General features: G+C 45.2%; 1 long non-coding RNA gene across 1 annotated transcript in view; it reads left to right on the forward strand.

Annotated features, from left to right (window-relative positions):
• Positions 1-5541, forward strand: part of LOC105997533 — a 10243-nt gene extending 4702 nt beyond the window's left edge. The window contains exons 2-3 of the long non-coding RNA XR_001175648.1: positions 3174-3241; positions 5509-5541. This is a non-coding gene — a long non-coding RNA (uncharacterized LOC105997533). The remainder of the gene's footprint in view (positions 1-3173; positions 3242-5508) is intronic.
• The last annotated feature ends 2052 nt before the right edge of the window (positions 5542-7593 follow it).

Genomic DNA, 7593 nt, shown 5'->3' on the forward strand with positions numbered 1-7593 from the left:
CCTTGAGCTGAAGAGCTGAAGGACAGCGCCCAGGCCCAGAGTTCAAGCCCCACGACCGACAAAAAAAAAAAAGAAAGAAATGTACTCTGCCGGGCGCTGGTGGCTCATGCCACTAGCTACTCAGGAGGCTGAGATCTGAGGAAGGTACAAAGCCAGCCCAGGCAGGAAAAGTCCATGAGACTCTTATCTCCAATAAACCACTAGAAAAAAAAAAAAAGGAAGTGGTGCTGTGGCTCAAGTGGTAGAGCGCTAGCCATGAGCTGAAGAGCTGAGGGACAGCACCCAGGCCCAGAGTTCAGGCCCCTCGACCGGACCCCCCCCAAAAAAAGAAAGAAATGTACTCATTACCTGTCATATAACCGTAACCCTTCAGTATATCACCTTTATAATAACAGTTTTAAAAAATAGAACTGCTGGGCACCGGTGGCTCACACCTGTAATCCCGAAGCAGGATAATTTATGGAAACTGAGATCTGGTGTAGGCAACTAAGAAATATGGTATCTAAAAACTTAGAAGCGCTACTATCTTTGCTTCAAAGAGAGGCAACTGAATGCATTCTTTCCTAAGGGATGCATTTCTCACCCAAATAATTCACAACTGCCTGACAGGATGCTACAAAATGCAGAAAGCAGATATCTCCTCCTTTCAGGGATAAGGATCTGTTTTATGGAAGGATATATTCTTTTTTTTGGGGGGGGGTGTCCGGTTGTGGGGCCTGAACTCTGGGTCTGGGCACTGTCCTTCAGCTCTTCAGCTCAAGACTAGCGCTCTATCACTTGAGCCACAGCGCCACTTCCGGCTTTTTTCTTTTTGCTTATGTGGTGCTGAGGAATCAAACCCAGGGCCTCAGGCATGCAAGGCACGCGCTCTACCACTGAGCCATCTTCCCAGCCCCGGAAGGATACATTCTTACCTGGAAACTCTAAGAATAACAGCAGATGTAGTTAAAGCAAAGACAAAGCACCTAGCTTTGCATAACTTAAAGCCAGACCCCCTGCCTTTACCCTATAAATAGCCAACAGCCAAAGGAGCTGTGTGTCTCTCTGGGTATCTCCTTGTCTGTGTCTATGTCTGTGTCTTTGTGTCCTTATGAGAGCACCCACACTCTACTAGAATGTGCCCCTGCCCTTCTGCTTTTTTGTCTGTCTGTTTTCTTGCTTGTTTACTTAATAAAGCTCTGCCAAGTTTTCTTACCATTGTGACTTGTCCAGAAATTCTTATTCTGCGATTGAAGTCAAGAACCCTAAGTGAAGAATTCCTATATTTAAAGGGGAGCTTCAGGGGCTGGGAAGGTGGCTTAGTGGTAGAGCACTTGCTTTCCATGGCTGACCCTGGGTTCAATTCCTCAGCACCACATAAGCAAAAAGAAAAAAGCCGGAAGTGACACTGTGGCTCAAGTGGTATGGCACTAGCCTTGAGCTGAAGAGCTGAGGGACAGCGCCCAGGCCCAGAGTTCAGGCCCCACGACCAGACCAAAAAAAAAAAAGGGGTGGGGAGAGCTTCACTAAACCTCACCTCTGTTGATGACAATCCTAGCTACTCAGGAGGCTGAGATCTGAGGATCACTGTTCAAAGCCAGCCCGGGCAAGAAGTCTATGAGACTCTTATCTCCAATAAACCTCTCAGAAAGCCAAAAATGGTGTTATGGCTCAAGTGGTAAAGTGCTAGCCTTGAGCTCAAGAGCTGAAGGACAGTGCCCAGGCCCAGAGTTTAAACCCCAAGACCAAAAAAATAGAACTTCCCTGCCTATTCCAGTCCCAGTTCCCAAGTATCCATGCTAACATCTTTGTTTAGGGACATGCCCCATTTATCATTCCCTAACCAACCATCCTTTCAAAATGGAACCCTTGTTTGTTTTTATATTTTATTATTCAGGATACCCTTTTCTTTTTGATGCCAGTCATTGAACTTAGGACCTGAGCACTGTCCTTGAACTTTTGTACTCAAGGCTAGCACTCTACTACTTGAGCCACAGATCCATTTCTGACTCTGCCTGAGCTGGCTTTGAACCATGATCCTCAGATCTCAGCCTCTTGAGTAGCTAGGGTTACAGGTATGAGCCATCAATGCCCTTTTTGTTATTCTTATTTCCCATTTGGTGTTTTTTGTTTTGTTTTGTTGGTCGGTTGTGGGGGTTGAACTCTGGGCGCTGTCCCTCAGCTCTTCAGCTCAAGGCTAGCTCTACCTCTTGAGTCACAGCACCACTTCCAATTTTCTGATGGTTAATTGAAGATAAGAGTCTCATGGACTTTCCTGCCTGGCTGGCTTTGAACCTCAGATCTCAGCCTCCTGGGTAGCTAGGATTACAGGTGCAGGCCACTGGTGCACAGCCCCTTTTGGTGTTTTTAAAATCCATCTGTGCAAAAGTGAAATGTTAGAACGTTGCTAAGTTTGTAATTAATAAACAAATGTGGTCATATCTGGGAAAATGGAATTAGAGGCAGCCTATCATATATATATATATATATATATATATACTTCTTCCATGAACTCAAGCCTAGGCTGTGGTGGACATTCGCCCTTAGAGGTTTTGTGCCTATGACATCATGTGAGGAAAAGAGCCTGAATAGCTGGGTGCCAGTGGCTGAAGCCTGTGATCCTAGCTACTCAAGAGGCTGAGATCTGAGGATCGCCATTCAAAGCCAGCCAGGCAGGAAAGAGACTCTTATCCCCAATAAATCACTCAGAAAATCGGAAGTGGCCTGTGGCTCAAATGGTAGAGCACTTGCCTTGAGCTGAAGAGCTCAGGGACAGGCCCAGAGTTCAAGCCCCATGACTGACCAAAAAAAAAAAGAGCCCCAACAAATAGGCTGCACCCACTTGAACAAAGTTCATGTTAATTGCCAGCCAGGAAAAGTAAATGCTAGTAAATGGCCATGCAGATAAGCACTATTCTAAAACTGTTTCTTCATGACTGAATAACACTCTTCTGTGCTGGCCAGAAATAAGAGTAAGTAAACCCCATGGAAACAGCCTCCCTGTTACTGTCATCCAAACTGCTTACATACCATAATCTGTTGAGAAGTTGGTTCACACTTCTCAGAATATTAAGTTTCTGGGCTCTGTTTCCTCCTTTCTTTTCCAAGGTAATGACGACAGCTTCTTTGAAGCTGAAGAATGGAGAAAGCACCTGTAAAGCACAGCACCCCCTTGTCCTCATCTGTCTCTGCAGGTGGTGACTTTCGATGCTGGAGGAGTCAGTGGTCACAGCAATCACATTGCTTTGTACACCACTGTGAGGTAGGTTTCTCTGGTGATGGAGATGGGAGAAGTTTTGCCCATTCATTCAGGGGTCATGGTTACTAAAGCACCTTTCCTCTGGGCCCAGGGAATCTGACTGCATTCATACACAGCTGCTGTTGGTGATGTTGCTCCCTCATCACCTCCCTCACTACATCTCATCCGCTTTATGAGAAATCGTTCAGTAGCAATGTTCTTCTCCTAAGCAGCTGTGTGTGTGTGTGTGTGTGTGTGTGTGTGTGTGTGTGTGTGTGTGTAACTGATTTTATTTCTCTCTCTGCTTTGGCCACAGAATTTTACAACCTTTGTAATGCAAGAACAAGACTTCAGAAAATGGGTTCTATGGATCAGTGTACTTGCTTCATCTTTTCCCTCCCTTACTCTGGTTTTTCATCTCCCATTATAGATTTTTGTATACTGTTTCCAATCTTTTTTTTTTGGAAGGGGAATATACACATATGAAATTCTAGTTGTTGTGCTAGACATGGTAGCACACACCTGTAAGGCCAACCTGGCCTACTAGCAAAGTCCTGTCTAAAAATAATAATTCCATTTGTTCTCCACTGACACCTTATTTTACTGATATCTTCATTTGGCTAATAAAACCAAATGAAACCTCAAAGATGTTGAGTAACTTAGGATCATCCAACCATGAACATGTTTCCTGTTCTCTAGCAGAATGAGCTTTCGTCTGAACATGCTAGAGCAGTAAAGAAATTGAAGTTGGAGATGACATCATCAATCTGGTTATGGGAAATGAGGCAGTCCAGGAATGGGCTTTGGTTACCCTGAGGCCTTGGGCTTCTAAGATTAGACAGTAGGCCCCTTTGAGACTAGGAACAATGGCTCAACTTCATTGCAGATGTATGTGAGACTTGTGACCACCCCAAGTACCCACACTGTTCCACAGAAAGGAGCAGACCAGGTCTACTGCAAACCAAGCAGGAGTACCTCAACAGGCAGTGTTACCTAGATACCTGAGAGGGACTTGGCTGGTTCCAATCCCTGGTTCCATCATCTTTGGAGTGGAAAAGGTAAGGAAAGCTTGCTTCGGGGCAGAGAACCCAGGGAACCATGTATCTGCAGATAGAACTTCCTCAGAAGAGGTTCTCATCACTTCTGAAACCATGGACAACCACTGAGCTCTAAATTTTAGAAATGATGGACATGGCCACTGTCTGCCAGAACTTTTCTCCATGGTCATCTTCTGCCTGCTAAGTCCATGAGACTCATCGTCTTGGCCCTTCTGCGGCACATGATTCTGCCTGTCAGCTGTCCAACTGTTGCCTTGTCTAGCACTGTCTGTTTCTTCCCCTCGTGGCCTCTTGGGTCACCTTTCAGACTTTTTCCTGGCTTCCTTCCTACCCAAGATCCCTGGTGTCCCTGTCCCTAGGCTTCCTTCCCAGTAACACACTTGCTTGCCTATAATCTCTGAGCTAGTTCAAGGAGCGACTAGCACTCACTTCTTTCCCAAGATATCCACTTTGAAGTCACAATATCCCCAAGAATCTGCCTAGAACACAGGACAATTCACTTCCTCCTCAGTATCCCAGAAATATTTTTCAGGGTCTTCCATTTCTAAGTACTATGAGAGAGAGTCAGTTCCATAAGTTTGTCCACTCTCACCTTCTTTACCTCTTGCTCCCTAGAGTCCCTGATCTTAAGTATGTAAGTCTGATGTGATGGGCAGGAGCTTTCACAACAAATCAGGAAAGCAACCCAGATATCACTACTGTTGGACTTGCTTCATCCTTCCTCTCAAGGTAGTGAGCACAGAATGGCTTCTTGGTGAGAAAGTGGGAGTGGAGGAGGTCAGAAAGGAGAGGAAACATCAGGGAAGAAACATAAACAACTTCCTCTCACCATACTCATAGTAGTTTCAAGAGAAAAACATCCTATACCCCTAGATAGTTAAAACTTGGGCTAGGGCTGGGAAGGTGGCTCAGTGGTAGAGCGCTTGCCTTGCATGCCTGAGGCCCTGGGTTCAATTCCTCAGCACCACATAAGCAAAAAAGAAAAAAGCCTTAAGTGGCGCTGTGGCTCAAGTGGTAGAGTGCTAGCCTTGAGCTGAAGAGCTGAGGGACAGCGCCCAGGCCCGGAGTTCAGGCCCCATGACCGGACCCAAAATAAAGAAAGAAAGAAAGAAAGAACCTATAGGATGGGAGAACCATGGCCCTGCAGGCCTTCCTCTATGTATAAGCCCCTCCCTGTTGGCACAAAGGAAAGGTGACTTACCCATTCTCATTCTTGCATTTTCCCTCCTCCAGGGCCCTGCATTCAGAAGAGAAGTTCCCTAAAGGTAAGGCCAGTCCCTTTTACAAAAAGCCACTAGTTGTCCCTCTAAGGAACTAATAAAAGGTAAAATTTACAAATATAATCAGCTTCAGCTTCTCCCCTCCCCCACCATATTCCCCCCACCATATCTGTGAATTTGGCATCCAGATTTAACCACCATAGACCAAAATTACTTTAGGGGGAGAATGATGTCTGTACTTACATAAACAGACTTTTCTTCTCATTAGTCCCTAAGTAATATGATGGACAATCTTCACATATAGGACGTATTAGTAACCTAAAGATGATCTGTAACATACAGAAGGGTGTATGTAGGTTCTGTACCAATACTGTGTCATTGTAGAAAAGAAATTTGAGCAAGCATCTGCAGATCTTTGGAATCTTCAGGGGTCCTGGAACCCTTGAATATTGTGGGATACCTGTATATAGAGAGTTGCCCTAGCCAGGAAGAGGAAGGTCACACTTTGACTCAGCTCTGCATGCTGAGTGCCAAGTACCTTGCCAACAGGCCTGTCTTAATATGCAAAGAGGCCAGGCTTGCCTCCATGCCTGTCTAGTTTCCACACAGGGTAGGTAGGTCAGTCCTACCTTTGGTATTCTGTCATTCTGTCCTTTCAAATTAATCTTTTTTTTTTTTTTTTTTGCCAGTCTGGGACTCTAACTCTGGGCCTGGGTGCTGTCCCAGAGCTTCTTTTGCTAATGCTCTACCACTTGAACCACTTTCAGCTTTTTCTGGATAGTTTATTAGAGATAAGAATCTCAAGGACTTTCCTGCCTGGACTGGCTTTGAATTGTTATCCTCAGGTCTCAGTCTCCTGGGGAGCTAGGATTACAGGTGTGAGTCACTAGTGTCCAGCTTCAAATTCATATTTTACACACATACTCCCAGGTGTCTGATGTACTAATGTGCTTGACATAGGAACTCTTTGTTACCTACAATAAGGTATCTGACTATTGGTCATTTACCAAGTTACTTCCTTGCTTAGCCCCTTGGAGCCATTCTGTTCCTGCTCACAGACAATATGACAATTCAACAAACAGAAATAATAAGTGGCATGTGCCCTTTGTACATAGACTTAACAAGCTGTGCAGTCTTCAGAACCTTGCTATAGCCAATATGATTTTTTTTTTTTGGTTGGTTGTGGGGGCCTGAACTCTGGGCCTGGGCACTATCCCTCAGCTCTTCAGCTCAAGGCTAACACTCTACCACTTGAGCCACAATATCACTTCTGACTTTTTCTGCTTATGTGGTGCTGAGGAATTGAACTCAGGGCCTCATGCATGCAAAGCAAGCACTCTACCACTGAGCCACCTTCCCAGCCCGCCAAAATGATTTTTTTTGGGGGGGGGTTCGGTCATGGGGTCTGAACTCTGGGTCTGGGTGCTGTCCTTCAGCTCTTCAGCTCAAGGCTAGCGGTCTACCACTTGAGCCACAGCACCACTTCCGGCTTTTTTCTTTTTGCTTATGTGGTACTGAGGAATCGAACCCAGGGCCTCAGGCATGCAAAGCAAGCGCTCTACTACTGAGCCACCTTCCCAGCCCTGATTTTTATATCTACCCTGTAAAACGAGTACATCCCACACTATGAACACTATTTTATGAACTAGAAAACTGAGATCCAAGAATTGGGGACATGGCTCAAACCTTACCATATCCTGCCTTTGCACTGTATGCCAAGCTGGGCACGTGACGTACTAGCTACTACTACTCAGGAGACTGAGATCACAGATTCTTTGAAGCCAGCCCAGGCAAAAAAATTCAAAAGATTTTGTCTCCAATTAACCAGCAAAATCCTAGACTATAGGCATGACTCAAATGGTAGAATACCAACTATGAGCAAAAAAGATGAGCCAGAACGTGAGGACCTGAGTTCAAACTCCAGCACTACCCACCAAAAGAAAGATTCATAGCAATTAAGGGATTTTCCTATAACAGTTCTTTAATGACAGGCCTAGAAACAGGCCTCTCACCAGCCAATACTAAAACTTCTGTCTTCATCACCTTCCCTTTGTACTTGAACTTGCCATATCCCAACCTCTAAGCAGCCCACCTCTTC

The sequence above is a fragment of the Dipodomys ordii genome, unplaced genomic scaffold (assembly GCF_000151885.1).
Source record: "Dipodomys ordii isolate 6190 unplaced genomic scaffold, Dord_2.0 Scaffold147, whole genome shotgun sequence".
NCBI lineage: Eukaryota > Metazoa > Chordata > Mammalia > Rodentia > Heteromyidae > Dipodomys > Dipodomys ordii.